The sequence below is a fragment of the Engraulis encrasicolus genome, chromosome 20, assembly GCF_034702125.1.
Source record: "Engraulis encrasicolus isolate BLACKSEA-1 chromosome 20, IST_EnEncr_1.0, whole genome shotgun sequence".
In the NCBI taxonomy this organism is placed as follows: domain Eukaryota; kingdom Metazoa; phylum Chordata; class Actinopteri; order Clupeiformes; family Engraulidae; genus Engraulis; species Engraulis encrasicolus.
Genome location: NC_085876.1, coordinates 41,510,976 through 41,533,800, shown reverse-complemented (window position 1 = coordinate 41,533,800; position 22,825 = coordinate 41,510,976). Strand labels below are relative to the sequence as shown.

At 41.7% G+C, this 22,825-nt stretch overlaps 2 long non-coding RNA genes across 2 annotated transcripts; both read right to left on the bottom strand.

Annotated features, from left to right (window-relative positions):
• Window positions 1-1,577: 1,577 nt before the first annotated feature.
• On the bottom strand, window positions 1,578-3,838 carry LOC134435909 (uncharacterized). Its single transcript, XR_010032126.1, has 4 exons — window positions 3,786-3,838; window positions 3,544-3,645; window positions 2,620-2,692; window positions 1,578-2,223 (listed from the first exon to the last, which is right to left on the bottom strand). It is a non-coding gene; the product is annotated as an uncharacterized LOC134435909 (long non-coding RNA).
• A 22-nt stretch (window positions 3,839-3,860) lies between these two features.
• Window positions 3,861-7,205, bottom strand: LOC134435908 (uncharacterized). Its single transcript, XR_010032125.1, has 3 exons — window positions 7,127-7,205; window positions 4,719-5,036; window positions 3,861-3,904 (listed from the first exon to the last, which is right to left on the bottom strand). It is a non-coding gene; the product is annotated as an uncharacterized LOC134435908 (long non-coding RNA).
• Between the last annotated feature and the right edge of the window lie 15,620 nt (window positions 7,206-22,825).

Sequence of the window (22,825 nt, the reverse complement as noted above, 5' to 3'; positions counted from 1 at the left end):
GTCAATGTTATCACATGTGTAGTGGATGAATTTATCTGCCGCAATGTTTGTTGGAATAATGGCACCACTCTCTTGGTTCAGTGTTTTTACAGTGCTCTCAGCTAAGGAGGATCTGGACTTGGAGGACCTGGTTGTAACTCAGACAATGACCTGCCAGGTTGAATTGTCGTATTAGGTCTTTTACCCAATAGCTTGATGAAGAGTACAAGCAAGACCGACATGTTTCGGAGTCCATTTTTTGCCATCACTGACACAATAAACAAGGACTTAAGCCTCATTCAGAACTGTACTTTGAGCAAGTTTTTCCTTGCTACCAATTCCATCATCTTCAAGAGATGTATGGCCACTAACAATCAGGCTGAGTAGCATGTATAGACTATCTCAAATGTATGCAATAGTATCTTATAAAATATGTAAAAAATGTCTGAACATTTTCAAAATGACACAAAATAACTTATGTTATATGTAATATCGTGGTGTCATCTAGCGATTTCTGGACAGTTTTCAGAGAGCTAATAGCAACTTTAAGTGATTTTTTGGAAACACTAAATACTGCACATTATGCTAAGTATTTCTAAAATACTTATATCAATTTTCTTAACCATATAAAGACACATAGGCTACAAATATCTTATTAGAAAAGCTAAATATTTGAAACGTTTAGGCTAACACCTACAATATTAGCATTATTAGCATTCTAGAAGCTATTGTATACTTTTTAAAATCCTCTATAGTAGATACATTCATCAATAAACATTATTGGGACACAAAATGTTAGAAAAGAGCATTTATTTCCAAGTGCAATACTTGGTAAAAATGCTCTGTCAAAAAAAGCACATTTTGGCAGCCATTTTGTTTTTCAAATTTAACTGTCTTTGGTTTGGTTTGGTTTGGTTTATTTATGGATATAGAAAGACAAAAAGGTATCCAAGGGATAACATGTAAAAGTGTAAACACTTATTTCCAACATGGTCCCTGATGGAAGAGGACAAGACATAACAAAAACATGTAACAGCACTCTTAAAAAAGATTGGTTAAAATAAACAAAAAATTAGTAGTTTTTAACCGATCTGTTCGATTAATATGTGTCCGAGAAAAATATTAGTCAAAATAACCGATTAGACTTTAGTTAAAATTTCAACCAATCTAGATCGGTTAAAAAACTAACCAATTCTAAATCGGTTGTTTTGACCAATAGATTGGTTATGTTTAACCAATCTTTATAAGTCAAAAATGTACCAATCCCCCAATGGTTGTTTTGACCAATTTGTTCGATTAATATGTGTCCGACACAGATATTGGTTAAAATTTTAACCGATTTGCTTGGTTAGATGGACACTGCAATTACTTCACTCCAAATTAACAGTTTCAAAGCTATATCAATCATAACCAATAACCAAGATTTGAGTTTGTTTTCACAAAGTTTATTAACAATTTAATTTCAAAAGGCTTTAAAGCACTCATCTGAAAGGATGGGGATACAGTAACTTACAGCAATCTGTTCCTTCCCAACACTGATGATGGTAAAGTTGTGTGGACACAACAAAAAGACAGGCTGGTATTAAGGGACATTTATGCTTGGTGAGCCGTTTTCAACGAAAATTCAAATTACAAATGCATGCATATCCTGTGACTATTACTTACTTACAAAACGTTAAGGTTGTGCTTGACAACCGGAGAAAACCTCAGAGTCAACATGATCTTACTTTAAGTTATATTCAAAGAACAGTACATTTTTGCAAAACAAGGAGGCAAGTATCACTTAGAATGGCATACAATGCTGTTTCTCCAGTACCAGGTAAATTACCTGAATTTGCATAGGATGTAGTCTGCATGTCAGTGGAATCAGAAGTAATTAAAATACACATGGTGTGGAGTGGTGGTGTCTGCGTAGATGTTTAAAAAAATGTCCAGTGACTACAGAGCAACTTGAAGTGAGAAATGTTCCAGTACCTTGGCCCACTTGTTGGTTGAGATGGTTATATCGTACACATATTCAAAAGAGGCAAAAACAGAGTTAAACTGTGGCGGATATGCCAAGTTACACACCCAGTAGAGCATGAAAAGCTTGTCACTGCGCAAGTCAGGCAATCAGCAACAGGAATGGTTACGTTGTCATCCATGGCAGTGATGACACTACCGTGTCAAACTCTCGCCTCGTAGTAGTGGGGTCCTTGAAACCTTCTCAGTGTCAGTGCCGAGGGATGCAAAGTTGGTTCCAGTCTGAAAGAATTTTTAAGATTTGAGAGAGAGAGAGAAAGAGAGAGAGAGAGAGATACATCAATAGTGCTTAGCCCCATAATGCACGCCATACCATCTGAAACATGCTGTAATAGTCATTGAAAGGTTAATTGCCAGTACTACTCTACTATGACATAACATAGGGCCTTTAGTAATGCACTGCGACTCAGTAATTGCCATTCTGGTAACCACAACATTTATAACGCCCTGTTTTAACAGGTTATATAGAAAGCTTTACTCTACTGAGTGAACGGTATAAATCATGCAGTATCAGGAAGCTTAATTAACACCAAGTATAGCCAAAATCAACAATGCACACAACTATATCGTGACTTGTTCTTTCTAAATAAAGGTTAAAAAAATGTCTGGCAGACGTACCAAACTTGGCATCTCCAGAAAGCGTGGAAATTTCTCAAAGATGTCACGCATGGAGGGGGAGTCCTCAGCGATCCTGAAAAATACAACAAATTGAGAAAATGTAACCCAAATACTCCAATCAATGAAACGGTGGGCTCAGTGTCATAGGCCTAACAGCAGAAGGCACCAAGGGTGCGTTTGTAAACTGCCGCTCTGAGCACACAACAATTGGTAATGTCATGTATGAGCAGTGGTGGACAAAGTAAAAGTAAAAGTTTTTTTTTTTTTTTTTTTAAACAGTTTCTTTCCAACACAGGTAACTTATCTGAGTAAAAAGTAGACCAATGTACTTGTCTTATGATGAGCTGATTCTGCACAGGTTGGATTGAGTTTGTGGTGGGTTCTTGTTAGGTTTTTATTGTTTATCAGTAATAACACAGTCTATCTCAACAGGTAGGTATACTGCAGCAAACGGTGTAACAGCTATGTAATATCATGTGCTACTGTTGTAATTACACCACAAAAGTACTTTTACTTTGTCCACCACTGTGTACGAGTGTGTTATTCAGACTGTTAGATAGTAGACATTTGAAACACACATTTGGTGCAGATTTTTTAAAATTTGCTTACCGGTACATTTAGAAACTGTTTTTTCCCCCAGTATTTTTAGACATGGTGCTACAAAGGGGATCAATGTACTGTAACCAGGCAGCTGCCATCCTTAACCCTGTAGTGCAGCGTTATGGCTCTATGTAATGTCATAGCAATGTTGTTATGATGTATTTAAGCATTTTCAGCAAGTGAATAGGGTCGCTGGCGACCTATCCTCTCAAAATAACACACAAGATGAACAGGATGCATCTCTGATTAACAGTGTGTGGTTCAAACTGTTAAGACATTTGAAACACACATACATGTGGTGTACATTTGTGAATGGTTGCTAACCTTTAGAAATTCTGTCAATGTTCAGAAGCATTTGCAGACATGGTCCAGGGGGCTCAAGTACGACCAGAGAGCAACCATCCAGCAATAAGGATATCTTCTCAGCTGCACACAACATTAACACACAACACACAACATTAATTTGCATCTCATATTGACAGCATGAAATACATAGCATGTTTAGCACTTTGACTTTTATAAAATACATGGATTGGTTTTGTGTGAATTCATGAACTTAAACTCACCTCTTGCAACAGTGTTTATTTTCTCTGAGGTACACCACACCAGAGGAATCACTCTGTACTCACTCTGTCTGTAATCACACAGCGTCCATGTAGGATCCTTCAGTAATATTCTCAGTCATCTGCAAAGCATGACAGCACAAAACATGAACATGATTATGCATTTATAGGCCTAATTATTACAAGAAAATAATGAAAAATGATAACACCGTCACCACCACGACACAATATGATGATGAATAGGCCTAGAGTATGAAACATCTAAAAGATACATGTCTGTATACATGTAAAATGTTTTTTTTGTTTGTTTGTTTTATATCATTGATCATTTTCCCTGACGGATTAACAACAGATGGCTCAAAGAATTCAGTGTGCTAAACTGGAGGGCAAAAAGAGCAGATTATCTATCTTTCTGGATATTTTACTCATCACTTGAAATTAAATCTAAATCTAATCTAAGATGTCACGCATAGAGGAGGAGTCCTCAACGATCCTGGAAAATACAACAAATTGACAAAATGTAACCCAAATACTCCAATCAATGAAACGGTGGGCTCAGTGTCATTGGCCTAACAGCAGAAGGCACTAAGGGTGCGTTTGTAAACTGCCGCTCCGAGCACATAACATATTGGTCATGTCATGTATGAGTGTGTTATTCAGACTGTTAGATAGTAGACATTTGAAACACACATTTGGTGCAAATTTATTTAAAAAATGCTTACATTTACAAACTGATTTTTCTCAGCATTTTAGACATGGTGCTACAAAGGGGATCAATGTACTGTAACCAGGCAGCTGCCATTATTCCTTAACTATCCTCTCAAAATAACACACGGCATGAACAGGACGCATCTCTGATTAACAGTGTGTGCTTCAAACTGTTAAGACATTTGAAACACACATACATGTGGTGTAAATTTGTGAATGGTTGCTAACCTTTAGAAATTCTGTCAATGTTCAGAAGCATTTGCAGATATGGTCCACTACGACCAGAGCTACCATCCAGCAATAAGGATATCTTGGCCATCTTCTCAGCTGCAATAATAACACACAACATTAGTATGCATCTCATATTGACAGCATGAAATACAGAGCAAGCTAGAACTTTGACTTTTTAAAAATACATGGATAGGTTTTGTGTGACTATAAACTTAAACTCACCTCTTTCAACAGTGTTTATTTCTCCACACCAGAGGAATCACTCCGTGTAATCAGCCAGCTTCCATGTAGGATCCTTCAGCAATATTCTGTCATCTGCAAAGCAAGACAGCACAAAACATGAACATGATTATGTATCAATATGCCTAACTCAGGGTTCCCACTCTAATTCAGATATAAAATTCCATGATTTTCCATGACTTTCCAGACCCAAAAAATAGAATTTCCATGACCACTTCCGTAAAAAAATTACGTAAATTTGTTTTTTAAAAGTGTGAAAACCGAAAATTATCTTCATCCCTAGAGCCGACGCAGAGCCACCGCCAGACTTCAATGGGCTCATGGCATTCTAAAATGTTGCACATAACAGCGTGAAACCCAACAGTCTCTGGCGAAGCGTTTTAGGATAACCAGCAAGAAACAATGTTATACACCAAACAAAAAAAGTTTCTGCTTTTACACAACTGTTAAGAAAATTCCATGACATTCCATGACTGTGCTTGCAAAATGGTAAAATTCCATGACTTTCCATGACTGGAAAAACTTTTATGAAATTCCATGATATTCCAGAAATTCCATGACCCGTGGGAACCCTGCTAATTATTACACAAAAATCAAGTTTGAAAAATGATAACACCACCATGACACAATAGGCTGAATAGGCCTACAATATGAAACATCTATAAGATGAATTGATCATTTTCCAACATGGATTGACACCAGATGGCTCAAATAATTCAGTGTGCTAAGATAGAGGGCAAAAAGAACAGATTATATATCTTTCTGGATATTTTACTCATAACTTGAAATGAAATCTGATGCATAGCCCACTTGTTAAGACCTTTAAAATCACTAGGCCTACTAGTAGATCCAAAAAGGATGGGCAAAGAAATCTAAATATTTATTGCAGTAACCATACAAATTAAGCATCTTTGATCAAGCCAAAAATTAAGCACCCTACACATCTGGGTGTTTCTGGGCTCATTATTTCAGGAGAAATCTGTCAAATAGGTAATGCTTATTTATTGAAAAGAACACGATCTGATGGCTGACAGTGGTTTCTCCCTGAACAGAGAGAACAGCCCACATAGTTGGCAGTAACAGAATGGGACATAACAGCACACTGTGTGCACAATAACAAGTTCAGAATCAGTTTACTTACTCACTTCCTTTACACAACGAACAGGGAAAGGCACATGTGTTAAAACATACTTCAGAGCAAGTGTATAGTCAAAATGAGTTCGTTTCTAACAATAAAAATCAGGCATAAGTTGTGGCTACTTCAAGCTTCTGAGTCAGCTAAAAGATAAGCTGATGTTGCTAACGAACTTCTAGCTAGCTCTTCTCTCTGGTATTTGTGTTTTACTTTGGCTCAAGTACATTAACTGGATATCTTCAGAGCATAATTATACTCAAAGGGAGTTCGTTTCTAACAAAAAAAGACTTTAGCTAGCTAATGTTGCTAGCGGACAAGATATTCATTATTCAGTTTGGCTAGCTCTAATGTTGCTAGCGGACATTTAGCTAGCTCTTAACTTTGGCGCCAACAGGCTTACAACACTAACTTGGCATGTTGTAACTTCAGAACAAAATTATATTCAAAATGTGTTCGTTTCTAACAAGAAACCAATATTCAGTTATGAATACATCGGGCTATTTCAAACATCCCTCAACAAAGGCAACATGATTTAACCGTTAGACTATAGCTAATTGTTGCTAGCGAACCACCTCATCATGCAGCGCTAGCTCTTTCAGGTGAAGAGGCCGGCGCAAACAATCTCTGGCCGGCGCAATCAATCTCTGGCCGGCGGGGAAGCACTCCCTTCGGCCCTCCTCCAGAAACCACTGATAGCTATGTTGCTAGCGGACATTTAGCTAGGTCTTGACTTTGACGTGGGTGTTTTGGCACCACTGGACAAGTTTTATAGCTCTTTCGGAGCAAATCTATTGTACATTTCGTAGAGTTTGTTTCTAACAAAACACAAACTTTCCAACAAAGTTGTGAAAACAACCTAGGGCTAAGTTAGCATACCGGTAGTTATAATAGTGGCCTGTTAGCGGAGGTATGGTCTGAAGACAAATTCATTGCAAATTACCATCCTGAACAAGAAACTGTTTCGTTATTCACTGTATATTTGGCATTGTCTTGAAATTATTAACGAAACATTGAAAATAAACGAACTTACCTCACAAAGTGTTTGAATTTCACCAATATCTCAAACGGCTTTCCTGCAGCACCAAGATGGCGGCTTTGTCAGAAAATTGAGAAGCGGAGTTACGTACTTGACGTTGAGCGTCAGACCTGCGTCAGTTACCAATCTCCAGAGAGATTCTAGACTTACTAGAATATATCTCAGCAATCTCTTAGTTAACATTTGCTTAACCAATGATATTAGTCATTTTTCAACCAATCTGTTATTAAAGTTAACCAATATCTTTGTTAAATCAACCAATTTGTTCTTAACCAATGATATTAGTTGTTAGATAACCAATTTGTTTGTTTAATAGTTACCAATGTCACAGTTAATTTGACCAATATTGCCTCAACCAACGAGATTGGTCATTTTTTTAACCAATCTCTTTTAAGGGTGAGATATCACATACACATATGCCATCACATTCCTACGTCACCTAGTTCTCCACTTTATTCCACAAAAATACTCTAACTCTTTGTTTAAAACACCTTTTTGTTTCTGCCATTTTAATATTTAGTGGAAGGCTATTCCATAGCATAATCCCTGTATAAAAGAAAGAGCTGCGAGCTGTGCTTTTTGAAGCTGGTACCTTACAGGAGCGAACACTTGCTCTTGTTCCATGGGCATGTTGAGTATGCACCATTACAATCTGGGATCCCAAGTACTTAGGGGCTATCCCATTAATAATGTTAAACATATGATTCAGTTTTAGCTGTTCAACCCTTAATTTCACAGGCAGATAGTCCACTATCTTAAAATCATTTGAAGTAACATGATACCTAGATGGTTTACCTAATATAAAACGGATCATGTTGTTCTGCATAACCTGCATTTTATTTTTTATTTTCACTGTCAGGCCACTGTACCATGCTGAACAGGCATAGTCAAAATGGCACTGCACAAGCGCTGACACAAGAAGTTTTTTAACTTTAAAATCTAATTGCCTTGTGTTACGGTACAAACATTTCAATTTAGAAGCACTTTTATACAATAGCTTCTCTGCAATTGAATGACCAGTCAAAGTCTGATCCAGTGTTAAACCTAAATATGTAACTGTTGATTTTGTTTGTATTTTGTTACCGTTACATGTGACTTTTAACTTAGGTGCCTTTTTTATCCTATGTTTGGTACCAAATAAAATGCTTTCAGTTTTCCCCACATGCAATGACAGTCTAGCAGCCACTGTCTTACATTGTTCAACTCATCAGTGAGGGTGTGTTGAATCTGAGAGATGTCCCTGCCAGATACAAGTAGAGAGGAGTCATCAGCATAAAGAATGACTTTACATTTAACAGCTGCTGGCATATCATTTACATAAATAAGGAATAACAAAGGTCCTAAAATTGAACCTTGGGGCACCCCACACGATATTGGCAAGGGTTCTGACAATACCCCATCATAATCACAAATTTGATGTCTATCAGATAGGTATGATTTAAACCACTGTAATGATGCCTGGCCAAAACCCATGCATTGCAACTTAGATAAAAGAATTGAATGGTCCACTGTGTCGAATGCTTTCTGTAAATCTAATAAAACCATGCCTGTATAATTTCCATTTTCACTTTCTTGTCTGATGTAATCACATAGGTGAGTGAGGCATGTGTCGGTGGAGTAAGCAGACCTAAAACCAGATTGGAGGTCATAAAGCAAGTTGTTCTGGGTTAAGTACTTCTCCATCTGATTGAAGACCACTCTTTCTAATATTTTAGACAAAGTTGGTAGGATTGACACCGGTCTATAATTTTTAACATCAGCCCTACTACTTTTCTTGAATAGAGGGAGAACCTTGGCCCTTTTCATTTCCGTTGGAACTTTTCCAAGTTGTATAGACAAATTAATAATATGTGCAATGGCGCCCCCTGTAACATTAGCACTATCCTTAATAAATCTGGCTGGGATTTGATCCAGGCCAGTGGCCTTGTTGGTGGATAATGACGCCAACATCTCCCCTATCTTTTCATTTGACACTGAGCAAAGCTCAAACGAGTCAGGTAATACATCATTATAAATTGACCTCAGAAATTTGGCTCCAAACTTCCCTGATCCTACTGGAAGATGTGAAGCCAAGCTGGCAGCAATTGTAGTAAAAAACGTATTAAAATGATTTGATATGACTTTTTTGTCAAAGCAAACTGTATTGTTAATATCAATCCCAGTATTACAATTATTAGAATTTGATTTTCCAGCACCAATGTCTTTTAGTATTTTCCACAGCTTCTTTGGCTGGTGAATATTTTCTGTAACTGCTTCAGCATAGTACTCAGCTTTCGCTTTCTGTATAAGATATCTTGCTTGGTTCCGTGTATATACATATTTGTCAAAATCATTTTGCAGATTAGACTTAGAGAATTTTCTGTAATTGTGATCTCTCTGTCTTATTAAATCAATTATCTCAGTAGTCATCCATTTAGCTCTCTTTTGTTTAACTCTCATCTCTCTCATTGGTGCAACCATGTCCAGTGCTGTTAAAAACCTCTCCTTAAACAACTTCCATGCTTGATCAGGTTCCTTACTGTCTAAAACTTTACTCCAATCCTGATCTGCAAGTTTAAGCTCAAAGGCCTCCTTAGAATATTGTCTTGTACATCTCATTTTTATGGAATGATGAGATCCTGACCCTATCTTACCCTTAGATGTCTTGCGAGTACAGAAAATTACTTTATGGTCACTGAGACCGATTTCCAAAGTCCCTGAGCAGGATATTTTCTCCCTGTCAGTAACCAGTATCAGATCCAAAATGGATTTAGTGTACACATCTACTCTGGTTGGCTCAGTTATAAGTTGTTGTAACCCAAAAACCTTGCAAAAATGTAAAAACTTTTTAAGAAGACAATTTTTCTTGGTAAGCAGCAAATTTGTGTTATAATCACCCAAGAGAATACATTCTTTCTCCAGAAACACATTGCCGTCAATACACACTGATTCTAAAAGTTCATAAAAGTCATTTTGTTTGGGGGGTCTGTAGCACACCCCCACCAAGATCGGCTTTGTTTTGGGCAGTCGAATTTCAACCCAAGCAGTTTCCAATGAGTCTATCTGTAAGTCCGGGCAAGGGGTGAATGATAGATCAGTCCGAATAAAAAGACATACCCCTCCTCCGTATTGCGGTCTCGCCGGTAGCAGTTGAAACCAGGCAGTTTAACCTCGTCGTCCTCAATGGAATTGTCTAGCCACGTCTCAGTCACAGCAATCACTGCGGCTTTTGTCCTTGCAATAAACTGCCTTAATTCTTCAATTTTCGGAAGTAAACTCCTTGCGTTGAGGTGAATGAAATGAAGCCCTCTTTGATTCAAAAGTTCCACGGACGTTTCCCCTTTCTCCATACTGTCATCCCCACCGAAAGAAGTAACCTCTCGTGCGTAATCCAGGATATCGGGGGAACACAGTTCTTGCGCGCAACAGGCATTACACACCAGTTGAATGTTTGCCTGTGCTTTGACGGCCAAGGAGTATGTTTTGCGATCTATGTTTGCACATTTAATATGAACAAACTCGTCACACAGATCACAGGCAATTGCATTTGCGTTTGATCTCACAGTCTTCCCGCAGTTCGGGCATTGGCACCTAGATGTTTTGCAGGTGGATGGTCCAGGGCAGGGATGAACATCCCCACACAGCAGCAAGCTTTCTGTGACAACCAGTAGCGTAAGATGTATCTTTACTTCACCAGTATTTCGCCTCCGGTTACGTTGCTTGTTGGGGGCAAGTTGGCTCGGTCGGATTAATTTATTAAACAGTTGGTAATGTCCGACGGGTATCTTACTGGAATGTTTGTCACCAGCTGATTTCACAAACAAAGCTGCTTCCGCGTTTTTGCCAGCCACAAAAGAGTTATACAGTCCTACGGTTTGGCAAAACGCCAGCAACAAAAGTAGGGGAGAGCAGGGACGAATGAAACACGGGACGAATGAAACACTGCGATTTACTCGAAAACAATACACATCTCAAACATAATATTCGGTCAGTACATTCAGCACGGAAGACTTGACAACCCCGGGAAAGCTTGTGCCGTGACGTTACCTAGTTCCAACGTTAGCCCCACGAGCCTGTTTTTGACACCTTAAGTAAAATCTTACCCGTCATAGTTTTTTTGTGATCAAAAGTTGTTTTGGTTGTTTTATGTAGTAATGTTATGTTCATACTGCAGATGAATCGTTCCTTTAACATACCTGAAAGTATGAAATGTCAAAGTTGTCGAGTTTACAGGTAAGAAGGATTTTAGTGTCAGTAGACACTGTCGGGACGAATGAAACACCCGTTTCATCCGTCCCTCTCGCCCATTGACTTAAAGCTGGATCAAAATAAAACAGGAGGATCCACTGTAAATCCCGCATCAGGACTTAAGTAAGCTGCATAATAATTATAGAATAAGTGATTTAGATGAAATTTAGTCATCAGAATGGCAGAAAAAATGCCATAATGGAAATGTGGGTCTCGCGCATTTGCCCACGTGGAAAAACGCTATCTCTCACCCATTTATAGTTTGATAAATTGTATAATATTTTACTCAGGAGAAGTATAGTAGTGCATTGTCATGTGTGTTTCATAAAAAATAGAGTACAGTGAATTATTTCTGATTACAACCCACTGTTTCATTCGTCCCTCATGTGTGTTTCATCTGTCCCGACAGTGAGGGACGGATGAAACAAACGACAGGTTGCATTCAAAGTTAAAAATAAACGTGATACCTTAACGGTTGTGTTAAATTACAACTGTAACTATTAGAATACACATATAGGTTGTTGATCATATCACAAAATACTTTTCATCTGCTTTATTATTTTTGAAAATAACCGTTAAGTAAAAAGTGTTTCATTCGTCCCTGCTCTCCCCTAGTAGAAACTGTCCGTTGGCCATTGCATTTACCAACTTGTCAAAACCTCAAAATCCAGCTTGGGAACCAGTCTAGTTGAATTCAGCACACTTAAATTATGTTAAGTACATAGGTTCCCAACTTTTACTAAAAAATGCTTCTAACATTCACAAATATGAAAAATGTGTCTAGACTATAGTGGACGTAGGGTGAACTAAGGTAATTTGGGACATCAGCCAAATTGGGACAAATAAGGTTTTGGGTTGTTTTCTTTCTAAATATTAGCAGCCAATCACAAAATGGGATGTAGGCTACTATTGTTACTGCAACTGTCATGTATAAGGAACAATACTTTTATTTGGTGTTAAGTATCATAAAAGAAATGAGCAAAGGTTTGAAGTGACAGTGGATCCAACACTTGTCAGTTTAGCTAGCTGACATGTCGATTATGCTATCAGATCATAAGGATATTATGGCTGAATTAGTGATTATATGGTACAAAATATGATTGAAATATATGTTGTTTTACTAAAGGTTTAACTCAATATCAAAATATTTACACATTTGTCTTTACTTTATTAAGGAGACATACTTTTAGTAAGTATAGTGGAGTGAGCTAATTTGGGACAATATTTTAAGCTAAAATGGGACAGTTTTCTCATAGCAACAGAATGGGCTTCTATTAGCTGTTAGCATAACATATTAGCACGCCATAGGCCTGTATTGTAATATGCATCCCACATGCTAATGGCCATGGCCACAGTCACACATGCCATACTCCTTCAATATTCTCTTGAAATGGAAATGTTTCAGGGATGTTATATCATTTTTTAAATAGTTAAGATCCTAGTCTACTGTTAACAAGAGAAAAACGATATTATTCTTCAGTTTGTGCAAAAATAATGATAATCAAACAGACTGTCCCATTTTACATTAAAGGGTGTCCCAAATTGCCATAGCATTTTCTCACAACGAAGTTGGTGTCTCACTGTCTTTAAATGTGAATATATTATAAAATATCATACTTCAAAAACTAATTCCTACATGGAAATGTACCCAAGACCCATATGAAGACATACAATTACTAAATGTTGGTGTATTTTAAACTTAAAGTGGGTTTTTTTTGCGATCTACCAAAAGTGTCCCAATTTACCATAGTTCACCCTATCCAGATCGACATGACCGCCAACGCGGTGTCTCTCAAGCTCCCCGAGTTCTGGGAATCATCTCCTTCAGCCTGGTTCGCTCAGACTGAGGCACAGTTTGCCTTGCCTTGAGGCACAGTTTGCCTTGCGTCAGATTACCGCCGACGAAACGCAATACTACTACGTGGTGTCTGCCCTCGGAAGTTCTACGGCGTCGAGAGTGGTGAGCCTTCTTAAACGTCCTCCTCTGACGAGGAAATATGAAACTCTGAAGGAAAAGTTACTGAAAACGTTCGAACTGTCTGACACTGAGAGGGCCAGTAGGCTTTTCTCTCTTCAAGGGCTCGGCGATAGCAAGCCCTCAGAGCTAATGGACCGAATGCTCGATCTGCTTGGCGACAACAAGCCAGATTTCCTTTTCCTCCACCTTTTCCTGCGCCAGCTGCCTGCTCATGTGAGATCTGCTTTGGCCAACACTGCCAGCACGGATTGCAGAGAACTGGCTGCTGAGGCTGACAAGTGTTTCCTGGCTAGTCAACAACAACCCTGCGCTCTCCTCCCTGCTGGTGCTGAGGTTCTGGAGGATGATCACATGCTCGTCGCAGCAGCGGCCCCGCGTCGGCAGCAGTCTTCGGGTTTGTGCTACTACCATGCCAGGTTTGGCTCCAAGGCCAAGCAATGCCGTTCTCCATGCAGCTTCAGTGGAACGGGAAAAGCCAAGGCCGGCGCTCACTAGTGGCCGTGAGCGTCGGCCATGCCGGCAGGCTGCTCTTCATCCACGACTCCATCTCCGGCCGGCGATTCCTCTGCGACACTGGGGCACAGCGGAGTCTACTGCCTGCTTCACAGGTGGACGTGGTGGCAGACACCCACGGCCCCCCCATGGAAGCCGCCAATGGAAGCCCTATCCGTACGTATGGCACTAGGCATGTTGAACTGTGTTTTGGAGGGCAACGCTTTAGCTGGGACTTTGTGACGGCCAAGGTTGCTGTTCCCCTCTTGGGTTCAGATTTTTTGTGCGCATATGGACTGTTAGTGGACGTTAAAAATCAGCGCTTGATCGACGCCGTCACTTTCTGTTCGTATGCCTGTGCGCTCAGCGACTCTGGCGCAGTACACCTCTCCAGCCTGCTCTCTGTCACCGACAGTTTCCAACGCCTGCTCGCCGAGTTCCCTGCACTCACTCAGCCCACCTTCTCCTCTTCCACGGCCAAGCACGGTGTGGAGCACCACATCGACACTACTGGCCCGCCTGTATACGCCCGCTCACGACGCCTCGAGCCGAACAAGCTTGCCGTAGCCAAGACGGAGTTCGAGTCCATGGAGCGCCTGGGGATTGTGCGACGCTCCAACAGTCCTTGGGCCTCCCCCCTGCACCTCGTCCCCAAACCTGGAGGGGGCTGGCGTCCTTGCGGGGACTACCGACGGCTCAACGACGCGACAACGCCCGACCGCTACCCAGTGCCCCACATCCAGGATTTTTCAGCACACCTGGCTGGCAAGCTAATTTTTTCCAAAGTGGACTTGATCAGAGGATACCATCAGGTGCCCGTACACCCTCTCGACATCCCAAAAACAGCTGTGATCACGCCATTCGGTTTGTTTGAGTTCCTGCGCACACCATTCGGGCTCAAAAACGCTGCTCAAACTTTCCAACGGCTCATGGACTCTGTGTTACGGGATCTGCCTTTTGTTTTCGTGTACCTTGACGACATCCTGGTGGCCAGCACATCTCCTTCAGAGCACCTTTCGCACCTTCGCACTCTGTTTGAGCGGCTTACCGAGCACGGGCTCATCATCAATCCGGCCAAGTGCGAGTTCGGCCTGCCCACCATAGACTTTCTGGGGCACAGAGTCACGAAGGACGGGATCGTTCCTCTTCCGTCGAAAGTGGAGGCCATCACCGCTTTCCCACGCCCAGTCACCATCAGAGCATTACAGGAGTTCCTGGGCATGGTGAACTTTTACCACCGTTTTCTCCCCAGGGCCGCCCAAACCATGCGACCATTGTATGAGGCTCTGAAAGGCGGCAAGCCTAAACACACTGTGGACTGGAGCCCGGAGAGAGACAAGGCTTTTGCGGACGCTAAATCAGCCCTGGCTAAGGCCGCCATGTTGGCCCATCCCGCCTCCTCCGTCCCGATCGCACTGACCACAGACGCCTCAGACTACGCAGTCGGTGCGGTCTTCGAGCAATGGGTGGGTGACGCTTGGCAGCCTCTCGCCTTTTTCAGCAGGCAGTTGCGTCCCAGTGAACAGAAGTATAGCACTTTCGACCGGGAGCTACTTGGCGTGTACCTGGCCATCCGACACTTTCGTTCACTGCTGGAGGGACGCCAGTTCACCGTCTTTGTGGACCACAAGCCACTGACTTTCGCCATGTCCAAAGTCACTCAGCCATGGTCTGGCAGACAACAGCGGCAGCTCACTTACATCTCCGAGTTCACCACGGACATTACACACCTCTCTGGCAAGCACAACCCTGTTGCTGACTGCCTCTCCCGTGCTCTTGCAGCGGCGGTCCACCTCGGCCTAGACTACAGCGGCATGGCAGCAGAGCAGGCCGCGGACCCGGGAGTGCAGGCTCTCCGTTCGTCTGCTACTGGACTACAGCTACAGGATGTGACATTCGACGAGGCTGGCACTACTCTGCTCTGTGACATCTCCTTGGGCTCTCCTAGGCCTGTGGTACCTGCGAAGTGGAAGCAGCCTGTTTTTGACGCCATCCATGGCCTCTCACACCCAGGAACCAAGGCCTCCGTCAAGTTGGTGTCAGCCAAGTTCGTGTGGCGCGGACTGAAAAAGGACGTGAGAGGCTGGGCGAGAACCTGCATGGGGTGCCAGCGTGGCAAAGTACACCGCCACACCAAAGCGCCACTGGAACAGTTTCAGGTGCCAGAACGACGTTTCGACCACGTCAACATCGACCTAGTTGGCCCACTTCCACCCTCGCTAGGTTACACTCACGTGCTCACGATGGTCGACAGGACCACAAGGTGGGCTGAGGCTGTTCCACTGTCATCAACAACATCAGCTGATGTGGCACGGGCGTTTATCGGCACCTGGGTGTCACGTTTTGGCACCCCATTGGACACTTCATCAGACCGAGGCGCTCAGTTTACCTCTGAGCTTTGGAACGCTGTCGCAGGGAGCTTGGGGGTTAAACTCCACCGCACCACAGCCTACCATCCCCAGAGTAATGGCCTCTGTGAACGTTTTCATAGGTCGATGAAGGCCTCCCTGCGTTCTAGCCTGAAGGACTGTTCCTGGGCTGACAGGCTCCCATGGGTCATGCTGGGCATCAGGACTGCACCTAAGGAAGACCTCCAGGCCTCCTCCGCAGAACTGGTCTATGGCCAGCCGCTACGGGTCCCCGGGGAGTTTGTCCCACTCCAGCGATCCACCCTGTTGGACAATGCCAGGCTGTTTGCTCCACTTCCTACCTCCCGCCACTGTTTGCCGAACTCTCACGTCCCCAGCGGCCTTCAGTCTGCTGACTATGTTTTTATCCGAGTGGATAGCCACCGCGGACCTCTCCGTCCGCCTTACGAGGGCCCTTTCCGCGTTGTGGAAACGGGGGACAAGCACTTTGTGGTAGACATTGGAGGCAGGCAGGAGTGTGTATCAGTGGACCGCCTTAAACCTGCCCACCTAGATCTGGCCCGGCCTGTTGAGCTGGCGAAACCCCCGAAACGGGGACGACCTCTGACTAGGCCCCCTCTTCTCGTTCCTCCTGCCACTCGGCCGCGCCGCAGGGGTGCCTTGCAGACAGCCACAGAGGGGGCGGTTCCGCCTTCTCTCATTCGGAGGAGCCGCACTGGACGTTTGATCCGTCCCCCACGCCGTTGATAACCAAATTTTTGTTTTTCTCTCTCTCTCTCTCTCTCTCTCTCTCTCTCTCTCTCTCTCTCTCTCTCTCTCTCTCTCTCAGGTTTCTGATAGTGTGAATTCTGGGGGGGCATGTGTGGTGCTCTCACCAATGACATAATTCACTTTCTATATGTTCTGTTAAATGTTATGTTGTGTGGTTCGTCATCTTCACTGTTGTGTGATACTTGTTATTGTTGCGGTCCCTTTAAGGTTCCGATGACGTTTCATATTGCCGGCTTTTCTGTCATGCGCGGCGCCATGTTTTTAGTCAGTTACATTAAGTTATTAAACGCGACTCACAGAGTCTTAACCCATTGAGGTCTAAGTGCCCTTGAGAGGGCAATTTGACATGTCTCCAAAAACAAATCTGTAACTCTGTGAGTTTTTGTCATTGAAACACATAAGTTACACCATTAGAAACATCAGACCTTCCAGATTTCAAATATATATATATTAAATAAATTATATAGCTGGCCCAATTTAAAGAAAGTGAAAAGAAATCTTCGCATATTCTGTACTCTCTGCCTGTAGCAGCCACACCTATAGCTATTCACATGTAAAGTACCGGTGCTTGAGTGGCTATTCAGAGGTGACAACACACCCCTTTCAGGTAGGGTAAACACAGCAGACGTAGAGTGACAGGGGGGTTGGGGCTATCAGAGCACATGGGGATTGACAGGGGGGTGTGGGCCATTAGAGGTTTTTCACACCTATCTCATTAGTATTCAAATGAGACAGGCAGTGGCAGTGACAGTCATTCTTTTTTGCATTTTGTATGAAAACAACAAAACATTTCTAAATGCCCTTTTCACTTTTATGCTGCCAACACATTTGTTTACAAGATTCAAACTTCAAAAGTCTTGGCTAGATATATTTATTGTGTGTTTTCTTGAACTTTTTGAAGACGTCTGAAACCTGTTTTTTTGTACAGTTGTGTTTATACCCAATTTAAATAAAACATGTTTGTATGACATCCAATTTTTTTTCAGATTATTTCTTGTCAGGCTTTTCACAATACAACCATATATTCCACTTTTGCATAGATGCTTACTGTTAGCTGAAAATACTTGAAAATATCAGGGTGGTGCAAGCAGCCTAAAAGCCTCTGAAAGGCCTTAGACCTCAGAGGGTTAATGTGAGAAGTTGTGCGGCTCATTTCTTCGCCTTAAGGCAACTTCCACACCAGGATATGTTGGAGATGAGGACTGATTCAATGAGGGAACGGTACACTAGAATCATAATGTCCTTGCTCTAGGCCTAGGCTACTTGAAATGTCCTCCTGACTCCTGAGTTTCCTGAGTAGGTGAAGACGTTGTTGTGCTTTTTCATAGGCCTATATCGAGTCCACGTGCTGTGAGAAAGACAGAGGTGTCCGTGCCCAGGTACTTAAAGAAATTATTCAAATGTAGGCCCTATGTTTCAAAACTCCCATGTTCCCACATTTCCTAGTAAACTAAGAGAACAAACCTTTCTCCCTGCCATGGAACATGGGGCTTGAATTTGAATAAATTCTTAGAAATGTGTGAATATGAGCCAGCAGGTATAAGCTGTGGGACCAATGGGCCTAAACATTGATGTTAAAAGTCTTAGTGATGTGGGACCAATGGGCTGTGGGAACATAGACACGCTCATTCAGCTCTAAGGAAAGCTCTTCAAAAGTTTGGTAGATAGAGGTAGGCTACCTGACCTAGAGCTATAAGGTCGTTTGAAGACGTTTTGAACTGCCCCATCTGTGCGTGCGGTGTGTGCGGTGCATGTTTGTGCACACAGACGCAGAAATGGGTCTTCATTGAATTGCATGGGGGGCAACCGCCATTCCGACATACCACCATCTGACACACCGCCATCCGACACACCTCCACACTTTTTCATACCGCCATTCCGACACCAAGTTAGGCCTACTCTTCATGGGGAGCTGTCCACGCGTGAGCGTAGGCCCACACCTTCACCGGTGTGTCCGGAGCTGTCCACGGGCGTGGTGCTGAAATCTGTGTGCTCCGAGTGAAGCCCGGAGAAGATATCCTGTAGCCTATCTATGAGGGGCTGAGGGAGCGAAGTCACCGATATTCGATTGAATATTGTCAATCTGATCACAAATACATTCCTTTCAGTACCTACTGCAGGGGTCCCCAAACTAAGGCCCGGGGGCCGTATGCGGCCCGCCATGCCCCTTTGACTGGCCCTCCACCTCTCTGCACCTCACCATTTGAACTGGCCCAAAGAAGCAATCCTATCTTGTCTTGATAGTTTCTCATCTCACTATAATATAAACAGGCCTACCATTTCTATTGTATTACTCATAAACTGTAAATCACCATATTTTTCTAACCTTTGCTTGCTATTTTTACATGGTTATTAGAAATTAAAAGGAATACCTGTGGTATTTTAAATAGAAAAACATGTGAATTACTCAGTTCTTTTGCAAATCACTTGTAATGATGAACTATTTTGTGCTAGAAATTATGGCTATAACAGGCAGTGGCCTAGTATAAAGCCCACATGATTGATCCGGCCCCTGATCACAGTCAGGAAGGATAATGTGGCCCCCAGAGAAAAAAGTTTGGGGACCCCTGACCTACTGGATACCCGGCGTGCATGCTCAACTCAACAGATATTGCGAAACACTGACTGGCTCATTTTGCCATTGGCCTAGAAAACGCATTTTGTAAGAGATGCCATTGAAACCAGATAGACAGAGGGTTAATGGTAGGGCCCAGGCCAATTGTTGAGAAAAGAAAACCTCCTGACTGGGAGTCCTTTCAGACATTAGCCCAGGCGGCCAGTGTGTGGTAGGGCTTGACATTAACTTCACTCACCTGCCACTGTGGCTGGTTTTCCTGAGTCACTAGCCATTCAGCTAGGCCTATACTATAGCCACAAATGAAATATTCTCTTTTCTTTTAGGCCTACACTAACCTCAGAAGATGAGATACTAAAGGAAGAAGATGATTGCAGCTTTCTATGGAAAAAAATTGAAACAAGTATATTCTTGAACTTAAATGCAAACAGTTGATAGGCTACACAAGGGGCAAATATGCCATACCAAGGAATAAGCCTTGCCAAATAACCTGCCAAATTGACTAGGCCTACATGACGCTGAAATTATTACAAGTCACAGCCAAGTTTTACCAGTGTCAAGCCCTGGTGTGTGTGTGTGTGTGTGTGTGTGGTGTGTGTGTGTGTGTGTGTGTGTGTGTGTGGTGTGTGTGTGTGTGTGTGATAAAATAAATAACTATGAACATGATTATTTAACTCTATCTTTCTTTATTATTTTTTAGCACAGGAACAAGAGATGGCTACAATTAATTTAATTAGGCTAAAAATGCAGATGGTCGCTGATACATTTCATACAGCAAGCTATTTATTTATTTTGTTCATTTATTCATTTAATCATGCCGTGCCAATTTGATGATCTGGTGAAATACGATCACTTTTATTTAGGCTAAGTGATGTGAATGACAACACTGCAGTGGGCTAGTAGACGCTCAGTTCTTCTGGGGTTTGTCCAGTCTAGCCCATGGCACAGCTGTGAAGCATGCATGATGGTCAAGACCGCATGTGGAGCCAGCGGGGCAGCAGTGGCTCTGGTCCGAACAACAGACAGCCTGGAAGATCATAGAGAGAGAGAGAGATCATATTAGGGAGATCGTGGGTAAGTGGTTAGGGTGCAGGGGTGAGTTTCTCAAAAGGGAAGTTGTTAGCCTGTTAGCAACTTCGGTAGTTGCCAATGGGAAAATGCATTGAAAGCAACGAAGTAGCTAATGTAGTAAGCAACTTTGGTTTCGAGAAATTCACCCCAGGCTTGTAACCATGAGAGATGATGGTTCAACTTCAGCTTCATAGCCTTCTCTTTGGGCTGCAGCAATACTGCATTGTGTACCCTTTGTGTCTGTGTATGGATCAGTGACTAATAAGGGTTTGTACAATGAGACATCAAATGTTTCAATACAGTACATTGTTCTAAACATTTCCATCAGGTTTTCTAAAATGTATATTTTGTAGGCCTATTACTGTGTGTTTCATGCAATGACAAATAGCTTTTCGATATATATATATATATAGGCCTATATATATTACAAAATGATAATATGTAAATATGTAATATTGGATATTTTCTTTCAAATACACAGAATGTAAGTGTGCTTGCCAAAAACAGTTACTTAATATCATTCCATAATGTGAAAAAAATATCACATTGAGATTATTGCAGAGCTGAATTTGATGTGACATTGCTGGATATACACAGATAAATGCTTAACCCTCTTCTATTACTTTGGACAAATCATTCTAAAAATGGAAAAAGTTGTCAGCACATTTAAATAGAGCACTGTCACTATGAAATTTCCTGTAAAGCAAGAATATATTTATGGAAAATGTAGGTTACACCAATCAACACAAACCTGTAACCAGTCTATATCAATTGGAGCTACCAGTATTTTCCATATTACTATCTTGGTTTTAGAGACAGTTTCTTCTGTAAAGCAACATTCGTTTCATTTAGTGCATGTGAGGTTCTCTTTCAAACTTGTTGTGAAGTAGCAATATGATACAAATTAAATCTGTGCCACATAGCAATTGTTGGGTACCCTATATTGCTTTAGGTAAAATTTCAGGTTTAGGTCAACATTTGAGATTTCACAGTCACACTATGTGTAACAGGGTATTTATGTAATAGGGCATTACAAATTGGTGTGAGTTGTTGCACCATTTGACATGGCGAAAGTTTCATTCAAACTCAAAATAGGCCTGCTGATGGAAATATCAAAGTTTGTGATCTGGATGTTGAGATTTGTTTTTAAAATGAATCAAATGAATTTTTAATTTTAAATGTTTTGCTAAAGTTGAAGTATTTGACATGCAACTAAAAACACACATGACCATGCTCACAAAATGTTGAATTAAGCAGATTTCAATAAATAAAGGTTACACAACTGGTTAGATGTGTTAATCAGAGGTCCTTCTGTGGTGTCATTTCCTGTGACATGGTCAAATGACACAAATGAACAAAATGGCTCCTCAAATGTTCCCCAAATTACAGACAAAAACTGTGATATTCCGTTTCTGTTGGTCACTACTAAACAAGACAAATGCAGAATTATGCTATTATAACATCTTTTGTTGGGAATTCCACCTGTTCTGAAGAGGTTGGAATGTGTAGTTCAATGTTTTTACCGTTATGCAACATGACATCTTGTTTCACTGAAAGTGCTGTCATGTACTCACATTTGCATATGGGCAGCATGTGTATCCTGTACCCTGAAAGCAGCAGGTGGTCTTGTCTGGGCATGCTGAGCCGTCAGGGCACTGGACGGTGGCAGAGACCATCCACACACAGAAGGACAACAGCACAGCACGGGCCAGCATCTGTTTGATGCATACAGTATTTTAGGCACATGCTAAATACACATCTTTGAAATATTAGAATGACAGTGAATGGGTAACTTTTAGCAAAGGGATAACAACAGTCATTATCATATTATGCAACATTGATTATCATCAATATTTTTTTTTACCTTTGGAAGATGCTAGTAGTCCACTGACTATAACTAAATTGTAATCACACCAAGGACAACACAGTTCACAGGAATTGAAGAACAAATCAAGATGATATTCTAAAAAAGAATAGCTTTACAATAATTAATAATTATGTTAGAAAAATATTTTCTCACCTTGCTTTGGTAGTAGATGGGTAGTGGTGTCTCTAATTCTTGACTTGTGGTGACTGTAGAAAGGTAGTCCCTACTCTCTTGAAGATCCTCAGCACCTCTCCTTTTTATTCAAATAAAACAGGAAGTAGGAGGGATAAACCTCCATGATGTATGTGATGTTGTCAGACAGTCACATCCATCAGTAATCAAA